General features: G+C 38.2%; 1 protein-coding gene across 13 annotated transcripts in view; it reads left to right on the top strand.

Annotated features, from left to right (window-relative positions):
- Window positions 1–18,659, top strand: part of GRID1 (glutamate ionotropic receptor delta type subunit 1) — a 538,463-nt gene that overhangs the window by 142,953 nt on the left and 376,851 nt on the right. Inside the window, exon 1 of one of the 13 annotated variants that reach the window (XM_085064180.1) lies at window positions 18,318–18,393. The exons of the other annotated variants lie outside the window; for them this stretch is intronic. The gene's annotated coding sequence lies outside the window, so the exon portion shown is untranslated. Of the gene's footprint in view, window positions 1–18,317; window positions 18,394–18,659 lie in introns of those variants that run through there. 13 annotated transcript variants of the gene reach the window in all.

Consider the following 18,659-nt stretch of genomic DNA (forward strand, 5'->3'; position numbering starts at 1 on the left):
GCATTAGGTTAGTAAGACTGGGAGTGTTCTACTTTTAATAGATTAAATTTAATAGATTAGTAGATTTTTAGTAATAATGATAGCAATGCTCAGTGTTCTTCATGTCAGTTTTTATGCCTTTATTGAAGGGTGGTATTGACCCAAGCCAAATTAGGAAAGAAAATAGTGTCTGGCTAAGCTCAGGTATTTATTAAGTATTTACTACTCTAAGAACAGATCATTCATGCCCCTTAGCACTGATGCTACAGTACAGAGGTATGTTTGACTTCCTGTTTTCTTAACTGTCAGGTACTGTTAGGTACTGACTTATGTTCCTGTTTCCGAAGATGCTTTATTCCTTTTTAAGAAATGCTTGTTGCTCTTATTTTTTCTGAAGAAGCAGAAGAGGTGGTTTCCTACAGCAGTTCACACTTTGCTGGAAAGCATGGAAATGGATGTTTTCTGCTCTAACAGCTCAAGTGTTTCCATAGCCCCTTAAATACATGAGTAAAATAATTCCTTTTGATCTGAAAATGCCAATTTGTTGAAGTGGTACCATCAGGAATAGATACACAGGCCCATAACAAAATTTCTTTAGAAGGAGACTGATTCTGATATTCAGTCTTTTAGTTCTATCTAACCATTGAAGGCACTTAGGACTACTTTGCTGTTTTAGTGAGCATGGGGTTTGAGGTCAGGCTATTTAAGGTTGAATATTTAACTGTCCCTTGGGCAAGGCTCTTGCTGGGAGAGGACACTCTGGTATTCTAAATTGGCTAAGATAAAGCTAATGTTTGGGTAGGATTGGAATTCTGTGGTCAGCAGGCTGCTGGCTGATCTCTGCATGCCTCTCTCTGTCTTGTAGTTGGTGAAGGCTTTCCCCGTAAGGAACAATATTCCAAAAGTTCTTGGAATATAGGGGGTATTATCCATTTTATTAATGTGTGAAATGCTAAAGGCCTATGGCAATTCCTTCATGATAATCTGACATGTCTCACTTTTGGATCTTTTGATGACACACCAAAGGCAGAGTCATGGTAAGGGGAATAGGATAAAGATTTTTGGTTGGCCTGTAAGTCCTGATTGTCAATTTAGAAGAATTTAAAGCCCTTTTTATTTATTTGTTTATTTATTTATTTTAATTTATTTTTTCTTTTTTTAAGCTATCTCTTAGCAATTTATTTTAAAGGCCATATCATGTAGAAGCAACACTATATCCATAATGGTATGTTTTAATAGGCATTTAAAATGTAAAGTGAAACATTCTTTTAGCTTCCAGAATGTATTTTTTAAAAGAAGGAATCTTTAAATTCTATTCCCTTTTATTTTCGATGATTTTCCTGTGTGCTTTCTAATGTACCTGAAAGTTAATGTAGAACATACAGATTTCTAACAAAATACTTTTTATGAAAAAATATTTCACATTTCTCAGAAGCATCACTGTTTTTTGGAGTACAGCTTAACACAGCATGACCACTTTTGAAACGTTATAATACAACACAAATGTGGTTCCAGCTACATGAGTAATTCAACACAGCCTGATGTGTAATTAATGTAATACTTCACAATGTGAATGCTTTTTAGAAGGAATAAAAATGCAAGTGCAATTTTGCAAGATAATTGACAAGTAAAATGACCTGAAAGGGATGTGATTTGACTGTTACTCTCCAGAAAACATTGGCTGTTCAAGGGTTGGTAATGTGTACCTCACCTACTTGCAGACTGTGCAGTGGGTGCTGTGGGTATAGGTAGTGAAGGAGTTGATGGCAACACAGATAATTTTCTTTAGTTTGGAAAAGACAACTGGGTATTGTTTGAAGATAACAAAAGGAAAAAAAGGTTTGCTGGATTTGGTTATTTATAACTAGGCAGCTCCAGTACGCTGAGATTTATTTGGAATGTCAGGTAAATAGAAACCCATTTATGCTTTTACCCAGTCCTTGGGATTTAGCACCTGATTTTGAGAACTGTTTTGTAAAAATCTAACAAAACATACCTGAGTTTTGTACAGGGAGAAGAAGGGATCCATCTTCAGAATACAATATCTTGTTAGCTGTTGTTAATTGTTCCATTTTCTGGTAAAAGAGATTATGTCAATTGTCAACAATATCAAATTGTGAAGTTCCCTTTAAAAATTTCCAAACCTTAACAAAATATCTTCTGAAATACAGCTTCTCCCAAACTGATGAAGGTCAGAGCAGCCCAGGAGAAAAGCTGAGAGGTGAGTAGAGGCTGGGAAGAGGAATTATGGATAGTTCCTGCACATGGCAAAAACCCTGCTCAGACTGGATATTCTTTACTTCTGCCCCATAGTTATTTTGTATCATGTGAAACATGGATGGGACTTGGCGAGGCCGCTGGAAGGGAAAATGCTCACGGTGTTTCTCAAGCCCTGCAGACCTTGCCTGGAAGGAGCTCCCCAGCTCCTTGCAGCATTGCTGATTTAGTGGACTCTGCATGTGTGAGACTGCTGTGGGAAGAGAAGAATCAGGGCTGAGCACCACAGTAATTTAGGAATAACATTGTGCACTTCAGTTCAGGCTTGAGAACTGTTTTTATCCTAAACCTTGACACACAAATGTTCTTGCCAGTAATTTCCTAGTACCATAAAGCAGCTACTTTCAGGGCAGGGTTTTGTTCTCATGGATTGCTTCTTCAAATACTGATAAACACAAGTGTCACGTGCAGGTTTGAAAAGCTGGTATGTCACAGTACACATCAAACAGTGTGTTTAGAAGCAAAATGCCTACCAGGTCCTCTGTACATCTAGCAGCCTGAAAAATACACTTAAATTAGACTTTCCTTGTAACACTGCCAGGAGACTGCTTTTAAATGCTCAAGAGGATTCTAAGGAAAGGTTGTCTTCTCTGTTTGAAACTTGAACATCCCAAGTGTGGGGCAACATTGGGTAATCCCTTGAACTGCACAAATGGTAGCAAATTCAAAAATGGAGAGCAACAGCAGATACTTGTGCTAATATAGCAAAACAAGGCCTGTGAAGGGAGGGCTGTGCTCAAAGCCTATGACCATCTATTTAGTATTTAGCAGTTTGTTATTCAGACATATCAAAAATGCTGGGTTCTAGAGCCAGCACAGGACTATACTGGCTCTGCAAGTTCGTCAAAAGATATGCAAACTGGTCAAGAAATAAATGCAAATATGTTTCTATATTTCTGGTTTGTGTTCCCCTAAATGCGTGATGGGAAGCAAGGATTCTGCTCCCTTCTCCCTTTTCCAAGGAGTCCTGCCTTATTTTTGTTTAGGAGTCAAGCAGCTACAGTCACTAGCAAACAAATTTCTCCTCTGCTGCAGGGCTGAGGTCAGTGAAGAGTTCAGCTCATTAGGAAGGCTGAAAGACACGAAGAAGTGAAATGTTCCCCTGACTGTTTTGCTGACTCCTGTGCATTTTAATCCTTTGCATTTTCTATATGCTACATTGCTGGTTTGTGCTCTACACACCAGAATGTTCCTTTGTTTGTTTCTGTGAGTGTACCTGTGCCCCTGCAAGGGTCTTGCTGTGCTCATCTCACTGCTACTGCCTTGCTGCAGGGGAGAGTTGGGCAGGGAATATGGTGGGCTCCTGTTACAGGTGCCAAAACTGCTTATATTACTCTGCAGCTGGCTGAATACACAAGTGTTTTGGAAAGCCAGGAGTGCATGGCCATGTCATAGCACTTGGCTGGACAGCAACTCCATAAATAGTGACATAAAAGAAGGATTCATAGGCTGAGCCTCTTCAAGGCTGGGTGGTCCTGCCTCTCACCAAGGGTTCTCCTTGCCATCCAGCCCCAGGTGCTTTCCAGCTGAGGAAGTGCATGTGGTTGTTGTTTGCTTTTTGTTCTGTGAATAAATTACCAATCACAGTTACTTATATGCTTGTTCTGGCATCTTCGGTACATGAACAGGCTGAGATTTTGTGTGTGCATATGTAGTCAGAAGAAAAATACCTCTAAAGTGAGAAAGATGTTATTTTGGTGAAACATCTGTCTTACTATATTAGCATTTACACCGACTAGCAAACCTTAGAAAAGCATTTAACTACCTTTAACTCTGTATTTTCATAGTTAGCAAAGGGTACAAAGTCTGATATTTGCTTTATACTATTCATCCCTCTTGTGTCTTGTGTAGAATTTAAATGCACCTCATTCTCAGTTATTTTCTGGAATGTCTTAATTTAATTCCCATTTGTTCTCCCCTGTGGCCTTCAAAGAAAAGGAAATAGGTGGGGCAGACAAATTGGAAAGTAGGAAAATAGTCTTTGTCAGCTTTTCTGATTGTGTCAGGTGCACTGCAGAAAAAATAATCTACTTCATTATCTCCTCCTTCAAGTGGAATACTAATCAATATCAAGGAGTGAAAGAACAGTGTTTGACAAATACAGGATGCTACTGACAGTTCACTTTTTAAAGTGATCATTCTTTTTTAACAACAACTTGCAATTAACTACTGTTCTAAATATTTTTAAATGTATAAGTCTCAAAAGAGCATGGTAATACTACTCATCATGCCCTTGAAAAAGAGATGCCACTGAACTGTCCTTTAACTGTCTCCTTCTACTCCACCTCAAAAAAATAAAAAAGGTATTATATATTCAGGATCAGATAGAGAAAAAAAAAGTTTATTATTTAATTTGTTCATTTAGAGAGCAGTCATAAATTCTGTTATTCTAACGACTCTTCTTTCTTATGCTGTGTCTTCCTTTCTGGACCAAGATTTTCCTCTGTTTATATTCATTGGTACATGGGATGTAGAGAGTGCATTAGCATTAAACCAAGTTATATTGGATGGATCCAGCAACTTCAAAACCAAAGGAGTGGAGATATCAACAGGAATATTTTCTGCTTAAGTTAGTGTTTTACCCTGTGAAGAGCATTTACACTAAGAATCAGTAGAAATCTCCATCTCTAGAAAAAGTCACATATACCACCTTCATTCCTTTTTAATACATTCTGTGCTATATGTGAGCTTGAGAGATCTGTCCTTCCCATTTATCTCTTCTGTTTTCAGCAGCAAGGTGATAATAGGAGTAGCCTTGGTTGGATCAGGAGATTTAGGCAGGTGACAATCCAGCCTCTTAGACATGTTCTAATTGTACATTTGGTCTTTTGCTTTCAGTACACAAGGATGAGGATTCGTGACAGCTCACTTTCCTGTTTAAGGCACATTACTGACACTCAGTGTTTTCAGAGAGCTTAGTATCCAGCATCTGATACTGTGACAAGTGAGGTCAGATAATTAGTGTTGAAATTTTTCTGGGTTTTGTATTTTTTTTCCCTTTTTTTTAACTGAAAAACTGCCTTCTTTAGTCCAGTATTAGAAAGGAGACTTGAACCCAATTAAAAAAATGCTGATTACACTGTTTCTGTAGCTGGTATCCTGTGGAGGTTAAATGGAGCACCTGTAAATTTTCTGTGGGCCAGTGGCATGTAATTGAATTTTGTAGGTTAATATGCTTTCTGTGAGGGACAGTGATTGTCTCTGAAGAGTTCCTCTGGCCAGGAAACCAACCAAAAGACATGCAGTTGTAGACACAGAATATCAGATGTCATCTTGATGCTCAGAATGAGAGCGTTTGTCTTTTTGCAAGGAGGTTTATATCCCTCCCTAGCTGGCACACCCACAAAGGCCATCAGGAGGTAGCTGTAGTGGTTGGTTTTGCCCTCCCTTTCTGGATCACTGTAGAAGATGTGTGCTCCAGGACAACCTTGGACATGGCAAATGAGGTTGGAGTGGTGCCCTTGCTGTGTCTGTGTGTCTGTCTGTGCCTGCTTTGCACTTCACACAGTGGGCAGGCAGCTGCTGACGCCCAGTCCATAGTGCCCTGTCTGGGACCCTCTGGGAACAGGCAGCCTTGGCTCCAGAGCCCACATGCTCTCACTAGTGCCCCAGGGACAGGGCTGGAGTGGTTCCTGCTCTACAGATGATGATGATAAGGAACTTATTTCAATTCATAATGCCCCTGGTTTTGGGCTGAGATCCCATTCTTTACAAATTGCCTAAAATTTATACCTTGCATTTTGTCTACTATAAATTTATACCTTGCATTTTGTCTACTACAAGTTGCAGCCATGAAGGTAAAACTCTCTTCCTGAAGGTAAGAGGTCTCTTCCTGAACTCTTGAAGATCTCTGTCCATATGATCACTCTTGAAGAAAAAAATATGTCTTTCTTAGGAAATATTGTTCCCTGTATCTGTCCTAGAAGAATATGTCTATATCCTTGTTCTTGAAGTATACTTTGCCACAATAAGAGGTGTTTATTTTCTCTACTTTCTCTACTTCAACCAGCTTCACATGGCTTAATCCTCACTAATGACTGCAGCTTGGCCCTGTGCCATGAATCCACCTATGTCTGTAGACTTCAACCCTCCCCCCATCCCCCCAAAAAAAACCTCAAACAAAAACTGTGAAGAATATTGGAAATCTAGCCAGAAAAACCCTCTTTAACTTCTTTGGCAGAGAGCCTGGAAAGGAAGAGAGAACACAGAATCAAAATAAATTACAGGATTCAGAAGTGCATTAAATTAGCCCTAAGAAATTGCTTTCTCTTGGTATTAGTGAGTAGTGGTAATTTGAAACACTTCAGCCTTGGTCACTTTGTTATTTTAAAAAAAATGGAAATAGAGATGTAAGAAAAGAAACCTTGAATAATAGGGCCTGTGGTTGCATTTTCAAGTGGTAACTTAAATGGAAATGCTTTGGTTAAGATGAGACAACCAAGTGAAGAGTTAATGCTAAGAGATGTAAAAGGAATAATAAGATAATTTAGTCTTGAAGGAATTTCTGGAGATCCTGTTGTCAATCCCTTTACCCAGAGCAGGGCCAGTGAAGACAAGTTTGCTCAAGACCTTGTCAAATTAAATTTTGAGTATTTTAAAGGCTGCAGATTCCACAATCCATGTGAGTTTTAGAGGGTGAGGTGCTCATTTCTCAGCACAGATGAGAGTGAGGAGAGTTTTTAATCACAGGTTGCATGTACTCTTTATATTTGCCTTCCTCACAGGGTTTTAGGATAGGAGTGCATTTTGATTTTGCTTTGGTTTGATTTTGTCCCAGTTAATAAATAATACACCCTGTCTCTATGAAAACAGAGAAGTTCAAATTGCAGATGTTTGTTGTTCAAATCAATATTGTCTAGCCATTGCTCAAGTGGTCCTACCCTGCTATTTGTCTTCTGAGGATTAGCAATCCCCCCAAAGATGTTATGTAGGTTCAATATAGTGCAATCACTAATAGTCAGTGTATGTGAACTGACTCAGCCATGCAAATCTGATCAGGTTATTCAGCTGCTGTGCTCATCAACTTCAAAAATAATTCCACCTAGGAGTTTGAAGCTTCCCCAGCACAAGCATAAGAGCTGTTAGAAGCTCTTCTGGCTGCAAAGATCTTTCCACCAGGTTAGACTGCAACTTCGTTTGTTTTTTCCAAAAATTTGCCATAACTAGGAAAAATAATTCAGACAGGACAGTAATTGCTGTAGTTTTCTCCATGCCTTAGTGGGAAAAAAAGACTGTATTACAATAAAAAGTCATTTATGGAGTAAGCAGCACAAAGATGATCTCCTCATTTCCTGTAGGTGAAGATAATCCTGTATTTATTGTGCAAATGTGTAATCCCAAGGGTAAGGATTTGCTGCAGAAAGAGAAATGTCCACCTCAATGCAATAATAAGAAATGAAAGGATATATGAAATTAAATAATGAAAAATGACAGAATCTTCACTCCTCACAGTTTTTATAGAGTCATTAATTGTGGATTGATTTAAATATACCAGAATCAACTTCTTCCTGCTTGTGCTTTTCTTATCATTAAATGCTGAAATGAAGAGAATTTCTAAGGATGTACCATAAAGGCTTAATAAATATTTATAAATATAAAAGCTTTTATCCCACTGGAACCTGGTGAAGTCCAGGGGAACAGATTTGAAAAGGACATTCTTTGGTTCTTGTCTGCCATATTGAGTTGCTGAGTTACTCTTTATTTACTTGTTCGTTGATTGATTGATTGATTTATTGTGCCCTATATATATTTCACTGGCTGTGATAACAGAGGCGCCTTTCAGGATTTGTTTTCCAATATCTATCTCTTTGTTCTCCTTGATGGCTTTATTATAAGGGCTAGAAGAGACAGACTGTTTTCCAAAAGTTATCTGGATCAGCATGCTGTTGTGTTAGAATTGAGAGATGTGCTGCATAATGAAGCAGTGACACAGTGGGACAGACACGTGAGTGGAGGTTATAATTTTTTGAGCAGAGAGGAATAGTGTAGACATTCCTGTTAGTAGTGGGGGAGAGAAATGAGTCTCCAGAGAGTCATTCAAAGGAAGTCTTTGGAAAAGGAAGGTGGCACATTCCTCTGTTGTTCACAGGAAGCAAAAAGAGCTAATCAGTGCCCTTTCACATCAGAGAGGGCAAGTAAATGTCGAGACCTTACTTCAGGAAGGTCACAGGCTGAGGGATCTCTAGTTATTTATCAAGAGTATCACTTCAGCGCAACTACAAATTAGAATTGTTGTAGTTATTGTAGGACAGTTGTTCTACCCTTTATTTTTTTTCCCTGTAATATACACTGTAGTTTCTTTTGGTTTGCTTTTTGGGATTTGTTTTGCACAAAATGTTGCTGGCAATTTTGTCAGCATGGCTAACGTTTGTAACTAGGAAGTGTTATCATATGCCAATGTAACCTACAAATAAGTAACTTGAGGGAAAGAAAAATTTCAAGTTTGTTTATATGAAAAATAAATGAGAGATTATTCGCAAAGAGAGATCCAACGTAAGTTTAATTGAATATATTTACATTTAGAATGCAAAAGATTAATAACAGTGCATTTAAGGATTTAATGTGCAGTGGTAAGTTGTTGTTCACCAAGAACAACGAGTTGGAGAAATTTCTGGAAAAACAAAGTAGTATTTCTCTGGGATGCCCATAGTACTTCCTGAATTTTTATGATCTATTTAAAATTTGCCTCTGAGGCAGAAAAATCCTATCCTTAGCAGAAAAGTATCCTTGTTTTAAAGCTGGGGAACTGAAACACAAGGTAGACTGTGGCTTTTGCAAGGTGCAGGAAAATGTGTGATACAGAGCAGAAAGTGGTAACTTGGTTCCTGTGTCCCAGGCTGGAAGGCTGACCCCAAAATTTGCTTTGAGATTGCAGTAGAACCTGGTTGGTTGGGTTTCAACAAACTGTCTTAGACAATAAGAGCAATTTCTATGGCAGAATGAATTTCAGTGCAGTCCAGACTGCTCTGCCTCTCATCTCTGTAGGTTATATCCAAGAGTACTGAGCTTTATATGAAAATTTGGTTTCATATTCCCAGTCTAACTAACGTAAGGGTAGTTTTAGGGTCTGCCCACTGCACTGCAGTGTGTTGTATAAACATCCCCAAGTGCACAAACTTACCACATTTTGTGGAGTGAGAAAACATGTCTTTGCATTCTATCTTCTTAATTTATTAAGTTCATGAACTTGATAGTTCAACCAGAATCTCCTAGTTCTGCCACAGATACCTGGATGTGCAACATTGGTCAGGATACTTCCTGTGCCCTGCAGCTGTCCTGCTGTAAACTGAAGGCAATGTTTCCTTGCCCTGGACAGCGCCACAATTCATGTCTGTTACATGGCCAGGGCCAGGGGGAAGGCAGTCATAAAAATACACCTCTAAGTACCTCAGACCATTAAGGCTTTGCAGCTTTGAAACAGCTCTGAGTGCTTTATTGCTATTAAATAGGGAATGAATATTGTACAGCGGCTACATCCTGTCACATCTAGAAATGCAGTTCTGGGAGAGAGCAGGGAAGGATGAAAGCTTGATATTTCTCTTGTTTATTGCTTTGAAACAGAAAAAGAAGTTTGTTATTATTACTGTAAAAATAATCTCAATTACTGACTTTTAGAGTACGTGTGCATTTTGCCTGTCACTGATGTGATTTTGCTGAGGCCAAGAACAATGTTGTCAGATAAATGCATTTATGAGCTTTCTACCTTTCATTAAATCTTGATTGTTATACTTTGTTGCCTAAGATTATTTGTTTCTTCTGCCACGATAACAGAAACCACAAAATTTTGAGCATATAAATAAGAACCTTCATGTAACCTAGCTGAATGTGGGTTGGCCAGAAGGCTCTGTGCATGCCCAGATACACAAACAGATACACAAATTCTGAGGAACAAAGTGTTAATAAAGGGGTATTCTGAAACCAGAAATTAAGGTTATGTGACATTTTGTGCCCCTCTGACTTGGAATAACTTAAAATTAAAACTTATTTTGCACCCCCCTCTCTTCTTACCTCAGTTAGCTAAAGGCTCCAGGAAATGGGATTTGCAGACCACCTTGTTTTAAAACAGAGTAAACCATTATATTAAAGTATTACAGGATGGACAAATTTTCTTCCCCTTAAGTGTGGCAACACAGATCCTTTCCCATGAGAACTTTTCTCTTCTTCTTCTATGTTTTTATAAATAAAGATAAAGTTTTTATGTTAATGAAACAGCCTTTTGGATAGAGGCAGTTCACACCTGAGCCAATCAGCCCCTGGAGGAGGATGACATTGGTCCAATCCGAACGGCCCTCTGATGTCTATATAAATTGCTAAACAAATAATAAAATCAGATCTTTTTCAAGCACTCGAAAGGTCTCGACTCTTCACTCCACTAGCTGTCCAACAGTGACATTTATGTGTTGTTATGGATAATCTTTCTGGAGTCCAAAACCCTGTAGAAGTGATGGAAAAATGATCTGTGACTGTCTGGCTGAAGTGACTGATGAGAATACAGGATATTTCATATTCCTGCCATTTTTTAATCTGGACCATGTCAAAGGGTTAAGCTGTGACTGTTGCTCAGCAGTGTATGCAAGATAAAGCAGTGCATGTTTTACAAAGCCTAAAACCTTTGTGAAAAATTTAATTATGTTTTAGAGCTATTTAGTAATACAAACACTTATTGTAACATCTATGAATGAGGGAAATTCTTAAGGCCAGACATACAGAATTAAAAAATAATTGTCTGAAATTGGAAAGGAGCCACTAGTCTATACCTTATGAAAAAAGGCTTACACAGTCTCTAGCAACAAAAACTTTATAAAATAAAGCACTTTGAGAAGAGTTAAAAATAAGACAGACCTTCTATGTTGTATGAAGAAGTATTTTCTTGCTCTCCCAAGAGATTGAGTTAGTTCATTCAGGAAGCTTTTTCATGCTTCATCAACAGATCTGTGACATTCATTTTGTTATCAGCTTTCTGTTTTTCTGAGCTCCAGTGACAATGTTACATCTGAAAGCTCCTCATCTCTCATTACAATTTTTGTGCATTATCCTATGTAAGACATTCATTAACAGATAATGCAAGATGCAAATTAATCTAATAAATTAGCCCATCACAGAGCACAGAAATAACAGATCTGTCTCATAAGCCTAATGTTTGTAAAGTCTGCCAGCATAGACACTCAGCTCAGACTTCTGAGCTGAGAGTTGTCATGAATTTCCAAGTAGTTGTATAATTAAGCAGAGTCAGCAGTAAAGTTTTGATCATGCCTTCTCTGCGTTTTTATTTTTTCTTTATAACTAAAGTCAGAGCAAAAAAAAAAAAAAAGCTTGTGAGTCAATGTGATATGCTTTGCCCTATAGCTATTATTTAAAATTACATATTGTTTGCCTTTTTCATATGTTTCCTTCCCAGCCAAGAGTATCACAGAGTTGTAGTTTAGGATGCTTCCTCAGAAACTCACCCTGAAGTGATCTGGATTTTTCTTGTCCCTTGCCTGGTATTGGGGAACTTAAAATCTTGGACTCTTATTAATTGATAAAAGCATATTTTGCATTTTTACATCTCTTGCCTTGATGCCAGCTTTTAAAAGGAAGAAGAAACTCTTTTAGCTGAATAGTTTTGAGAATAAAAATGCCCCAAACCAGAGCTCTGAACTGGAGTTGAAAGCCTTCTAATTACCCAGGCAAGAGCAGAAATTATGTTTCATGAATCATTCAGAGCAAGCATGCTTTTAATACTCTTCTTGATTATATTTTTCAGTTGATATGCTGGAAACACCCTCCTTCCTCAGTTCGTTTTCTTGGATGAGTTTCTGTCTGCTAGAACTGCTGCTCCTTCCTTCCTGGCTCTGAAATGTTCACGTTTTTTCATTTGATTCTTTAATCATGGCAAATCTGCAGTTTTTTAATGGAAAGGAAACATGTCATCTTCAATGTTAAAGTACTGCATGATTATATCGCTATTGATTTTTCAGTGAGCAAACCCTTTAATTTAACATATTTATATTTGTATGAAGTGCAGTTGAACTTTTGCTGTACTAATTTGGTGGTAGCCTAATTATACAGTTCAATACAATCTAATAATCCAGGCTGAAGTACAGGACAGTGGGAGATTTTTCTTTGTGATTTAGCTGGCAGCAAACACTAATCTTTGAGGTTGTTATCAGAGAAAGACATCTGAATCTATAGCAGTATTTGTCTTTTCCTGGCACTCAATTCCTGCCCTCTCTGGGTGTCAGGGTTTTGTTTATCGTTTCCGGTTGTTCTGGGCTCCAGACATTCATCTTCATTTCTGTGTTTTTTCCCTTCCCTCTGTGACTCACAGCAATAACTTATTTTCCTCTTAGGTTGGTAAACAACACACTGATGTGTATTCTGCCTGTGATGTAGGACATTGCTGTTAGATCAGAAGCAGTGACTCAGCTTTCTTTAGCCAGCAAGTGGCCAGTTGCTGATTCACTTTGACAAATGCCTGGTTTGTAGTGAACAGTGACAAATTTGACAGTAGTTAAGGAACTCCTGAATAAAATCACATGTCCTTTTCTGTTCTTCAAAGCCTTATACAGGCACAACTAGAGGGAAAAAAGTCTGTTTAAAGAGTGACCTTGATAATTTAAAAGAATGCATTCTATGATATAAAAGAAATTTGGATGCTACTGCAGTGTGAGAAGATACCTAATAAACTGACTTCATTCTTGGCATAGCTGCTGAGTAGTTAAATCAGTAATACAATTATCTCTCTTTGCTTTATTACTGTACTTCATATATTTATATAAAAAGTTATGGAGAAATTTCTCGCTTGTTTTGCATGTGTGCATACTTTCTTGATTTGTGGTACAGAGTGCTCTTTCAGACTGCATAAAAACAGCCTTTACTATTAAACCTGGACTTCTAATTACTACAACACAATTTCCCCCCATTCCTCTTCCTTTCTTTGTCTAGTGACTAAAAAGTGATGAATCCAAGTCATCAGTCATCACTAGCATCAGCCTGTTCCAGTATCACTTTATATTTCTATTCTGCTGTTTCTGCTGCTATGCTTTAGATGAAAGCCTTACTAACAACAGAAATGAAAGCAAGAGGAGTCACAGTGACTTCCAGAGACAGAGTCTGTTAATTTATTTCATGATTCCCCCTCGCTTGCTTTCTGAAACCGGAAGACAATAATCCTTCTTTAGCAGGATAGAATCTTGCCTGTCACTGATACCTCGAGAGGCTGGTCTTAAAGCCCTGTATGTTTTAAGATTACAAATAGGATAATGCTGTGAGTATACAACCTTAATACCTGAAGATGGGCAGGACTAATCAGATAAGAAAGAATGGGATTTTATGCTTTTTAAATTTCCACTTACTATTCTGCATTTTTTTTTACTGCAGGTAAAGGCTATTATCAACTTAATATGGTTATAGTTTGTTTTTTTGGTAAAGGAAATGTGCTGCTGGTGACAAACAAATTTAAATGGAAAAAGGACTGTTTTTTCATTAAGAATAGGGCTTTTATTAAATAAGAATTGGATGTTGTGCTTGGATTCAGGGTATAAGAACTGGTAAGTCAATGCAACAGAAGTAGGCCAAAGTTGTGCCACAAGCCTGGCTTTTTCCTAGTTCTTTTTTTTCTTCTCTATTAAACAAAGTAACATTTCCTAAAGGGAAAATGTAAATTTATTCTTGGACATGTTTCTGAATCTGTGCCTAGATTACTCGGTTTGTTATACCAAATCTTGGTCTTTCCAAATGGGTATTGGAAAGGAACTTTCATCATCGAATGCTGGATATGCAGCAGTCTTTATTGATATCTGCTCCTCTTGGAAAAGGTTTTTGTTCATAGAGGGTCATCTGCTCTTATCCTTTCCGAACTTTTGAAAAGCACCTTAGCAAAACTTTAGTGTTTCACACCATTTCAGAAGCCTTTTAGCCTTTTTGAAGTGCTGTTCATTCCTGAAAGATTTTCACAGTTTTGCCATTTGTGCTTCACAGACATTTACCTTTCTGGCTTAGTAACTGCTTTCTTCATTTTCATACCTCTGCAATGACACCACTACTGGACAAAATTGAAAAGAAATGAAAAATTGGAAAAATTATTTTATAAAAGGTGAAGAAGCTCATCAGTTTGAGTGTATAAATGAAGCAAAGGCTCACCTAATAAACTACAGAGTACCTCCAGAACAGTTAAACTGTCAAGGAGCATCTTAGGATGTCCTTTTGTGAAGTGTTTATCTGTGGAATCCCAACAACAGAAAACTATCACAGGGTATGGGCTGTATTCTGTTGCCACGAGATTCTGCTCATTGCACTGCTATAAACATAGCAGTGTCCTGGTGAATTGCAGAAATCTTAAGTCTTTAGATTTGGATTTTCAGAACTACCTGTAGCTTTTCTGACCACAGATTTTCTTGATTCTTAACCCCCTAAAATGAATGAATAGATAAAATAAACCATCATTTCTTGACTGAAGATGGTGGATACATATATCTTGGGGAAGTTAAAAAGCAGCGACCAATTATTTTTTTTTAAAATAGTTACATTTACCCATGGGTTTCCTTCCAGATTTCTGTTTGTTTCTCTGAAACAGTTGTTTCATCTTGCCTTTCTTGTATTTTATTGGCTGGCACACCTTGTGAATTATCTTTACTGGAAATACCATTTGTTTTATGTCTGTACATATGGGCCTAGTACTAACAGGCTCAACCTTGTCAAATCTCTGGTTGCAAACTTAATATTTGCAATATTAATATTTAAAAATGGCACAGGAATATTGGATTGGGCCTGGAGTTTGTATGAAACGTAATAGTGAATGTAATAAAAGACAGTCTTTAACATACAAATGGGTTTGAGAAGATACAGCGTAATCAAATTCATCTGCATTTTTTAGTACCTTCCATGTCATGTCTCCCAAGGTGCTTTACAGCACAATAATCATGATTAACTCCGGATTTAATCAGTGAACTGGTGCAGTAATCCACAAAGTGGGACAATGAGTTAAGAGCTTGATGTTGGTGAGGACCCCAGTGACCATGCTATAATTCATGAGGAGGTGTCAGTGAAACCCATCAAGGCTGGGTGTGGCAGAGTACATGGGGAGGCAGTTCCATGTTTCCGGGAAGCAGTTGGAACAAAGTCCATTTCTTTGAGAGCACAGTAATCTAAGGATGGGAGATGTGCTTTGTGTTAGGGTGATACTGAGAAATCGTAAGAGGAATTTATACCACATTTTCTGGTTTGCTTCAGTTTTGCTTTTGTAAATGTTTGTGAGTGCAAATATCTCTCAATCGTGAACTCTGTGAATTGCAAGTACTGGTTTCTTGGCAACCACATCAGGACTTTGCTATTTGCAGCTAGAAAGGAGGGTGCATTTTAAACCAGTCTGCAAATTTAGAGGTTTTGATGGCATTCATGGTAACAGAGCTCTTGTGTCTTGTATTTAATCTTGCATTCTTAGTCCTCAGACCCCTAAGTGCACTATGCCATCAAGGTAGTGAGTGCCAAAGTAAACTTGAATTACCTGAGTTTTTTTCAGCCTATTTGAAGACAGTCTTTGAAATAGAAACTTTCCTATTAAGGATGTTTCATACCAGGTGTGTTAAATAAACTACTTGTATAGAGTGCTCCAGATGGATAATGATGGGCACTCGCTCTCCATGTCACCTGGAGATGATGATGACAGGAGCCGAGACAGCATTCCTGTGTACACTCCTTGGGAGAGGGGGAAGAGGTTTTTCAGGTATTGAAGGGAACAGTCTGGAGGGGTAAAGGGTATTTGATGCAGTGATATGACCCATAACATTTCAAGTACAGCTTTCCTCTTCTTTGTACCACCCTCCTTCATCTTACTGCCTCAAATCTAGGGAAAGTATTCACTGTCTTGGATCTCTATAGAGCACAGATACTGATGAGTATCAGGCAGAGTAGGCAATAATCCAGTTGCCAGGCTCCAGATACCTGATATGCAAGCAGTAAAATTTCAAGTCTCAAATACATTTTCCTTTGCCATTGTATATCATTTACATAAATTGTTCTTAAAAAGTAACAGTGTCTGTGAGGAATTAATTTTAAATATTTATTACTATGAACAATTAGAATGACTTATGTTAAGATGTTATTGCTGTCTGAGGAATGAAATCTGTGGTTATGAGAGCTGGTTCTGATTTTACAAGGTACTGATTCTGCTGAAATTTAGGTGAAGAAAACAGAAGGGTCAGTGAAAGGAGGAAAATGAGATATTTTCTTTCTCTTTTTGTGGATACATAAAACAGCATTATTGTCATGACTACATCAAAGTTTCTTAGAGAGCGTCTTATTTTGTGGCACTGCAATATAAATGCCCCAGCATATTTAACAACTGTAAATGAATTGACCTTCTTGCCCCTTGAGAGAGCGGATTATTTTCCTGCAGATAAGGAACCCCAACAGAAGTTTCTAAAGGAGTTCCCAGGCACTTTCAGTAGGTCACAGCTAGGCACCAGGCTTCATTCTTCATTGCCCTGACCAACCTTACCTCACTCTAGCTATCTTTGCCCTCCTTAGCCCATGTTTTGGAGTTAGGCCCCTTCGAAGCACTTATATTACTTTTTTTTCCTACTCTTAATACATTTTTCCTTCTATGAAATGGGGAGAGCAGTGCTTATGTAATTCTCGAGGGGTTTATAGTGTTGTCTCGTTCAAAGATGCAGAACTTGTTGAGCCAGAGAACTGTGACTTTACTTACATATCTACACAGTGAAGAAGAAATTAATACTTCCTTCATACCTGGAACTTCTAACATCTCCCTGGACTGCTGATTGCTGATGGATGCAGCTACTGCATCATTTCTTTCTCAAGCTCACTCTGCATGAAGTGAACTTTTACCCATATATTTATTATTTATTAAATAAAACATTTATTATTTTTCTTATTATTTGCAGAATCTCTTGACAGAATTACTAAATTATGTATGCTTATGGCTATGTTAGTTTGTGCAGATAAGAAGACAGTACAGTACAGGTTTCCATTTTTAGAGTTAGAATAATAATATCTGGCTACACATCACAAACAGCATACCCAGATGAAGTATCTATTGTGCTAAAGCAAACAGTGTTACTTTTTACTGCTTCCCCCTGGAAAAGGGCCATGTTTTTGAGATGAAATCCAGCATCTCAAATGAATTTTTTATATTACTTGATGTAGCAGGATTCATTTTCTCCATCATCTAATGGATCATGTTTATTGAATCCGACAAACTCAAGAATCTGAGCTTTCAGATGTGGAGAGCCTGTGTTTGTTTGGCATCATCGATTTATCAAGACTTTAATCCTGTGAAGATATTTATATGTTGAGTTTCCATTCCTTTGTGAAAGTTCCATTATCTTAAATCTTTAAAACCTAGTATCGAGGGGAAAATGATGTTTAGGAATCCACCAGAAATATTTTACAGAAATTTTATAGGAATGTTATAAAGCAAATGAGTGGTTATTGCGTTTAGGTCCATTATTTTGATTCAGTGGCTGAGAATATGACTTCTTGAAGGAAAAAACAAGATCCTGCTTTATCAAGGTGAGTAGGAAAACTTCTGCAGTTCTGCCTCTCTTAAAGATGTGGATACTCAGCTCTTTGGGCTAAAGAAAGATATTTTCTTGTGTTGAGGAGAGATTTTTGCATTGACAGCAGTTCTTCTGGTTGAATTGTCTGTCTGGTGGAGTAAAGACTGATTGCTCCCATCACCCTAGGACAGAAACCTGCCTGTTTGCTCCTGACACTCCCCTTTGTGAACAGTGTGGAATACTGCAGCTCCCCAGCAGGAAAACTGACCTTGTTGCACTGAAATCAACTGGGAGTGTTACCACTGACTGCAGCAACAGCCAGGTCAAGCCCAGGGTTAAATTCTTTTTGCCAATCCGTTGAATCCAGCAGTGTTTTGTTAGAGGATTTCCGTCAGCTTTACCCATGCCATAGATAGAGCAGGAAGGGAGGGCATTTGGATTTTGGCAGAGAACTCCAGGTGCAGAGCAGGTGTGAACTCATCAAGCTCAACGAGGGGCAGCTGTAGGGAGGCTGAGGAGGGAATTGACCCCAGCTGGGCTGGAGCTGGCCTTGCTGGAGCAGAACGCTGAGGGTGCTCCAGAGAGGAGCTTGTCTGCTGAAGGTCTTCCTGCTTTCCCTCCTTCAAACGGCTCTCAGGTCAGATTTCTGTGTTTTAGGAGTTGATGGTGTAGCTCATCTCTGTGGGTAACAAATAAGGCTTACTTAAATGCTTTATTTTGGGTCACTTTTGCTTATTGGGAGCATACATTTTTATATGAGTTAGGAGACCTTGTGAGCTGAGTAAGGCATAAATCCTTTCTAGGACTGTCTAGAGCGAGAAGATCAATGTGTAGAAAGTGGCTGGGCTGGAAAGAGTGAAGTCTAAGTTAGAAGACTGACAAAATTTCATCCATGTTTCAGAC

This window comes from Lichenostomus cassidix, chromosome 6 (assembly GCF_008360975.1).
Source record: "Lichenostomus cassidix isolate B80296 chromosome 6, HeHo_3.0, whole genome shotgun sequence".
In the NCBI taxonomy this organism is placed as follows: Eukaryota; Metazoa; Chordata; class Aves; order Passeriformes; family Meliphagidae; genus Lichenostomus; species Lichenostomus cassidix.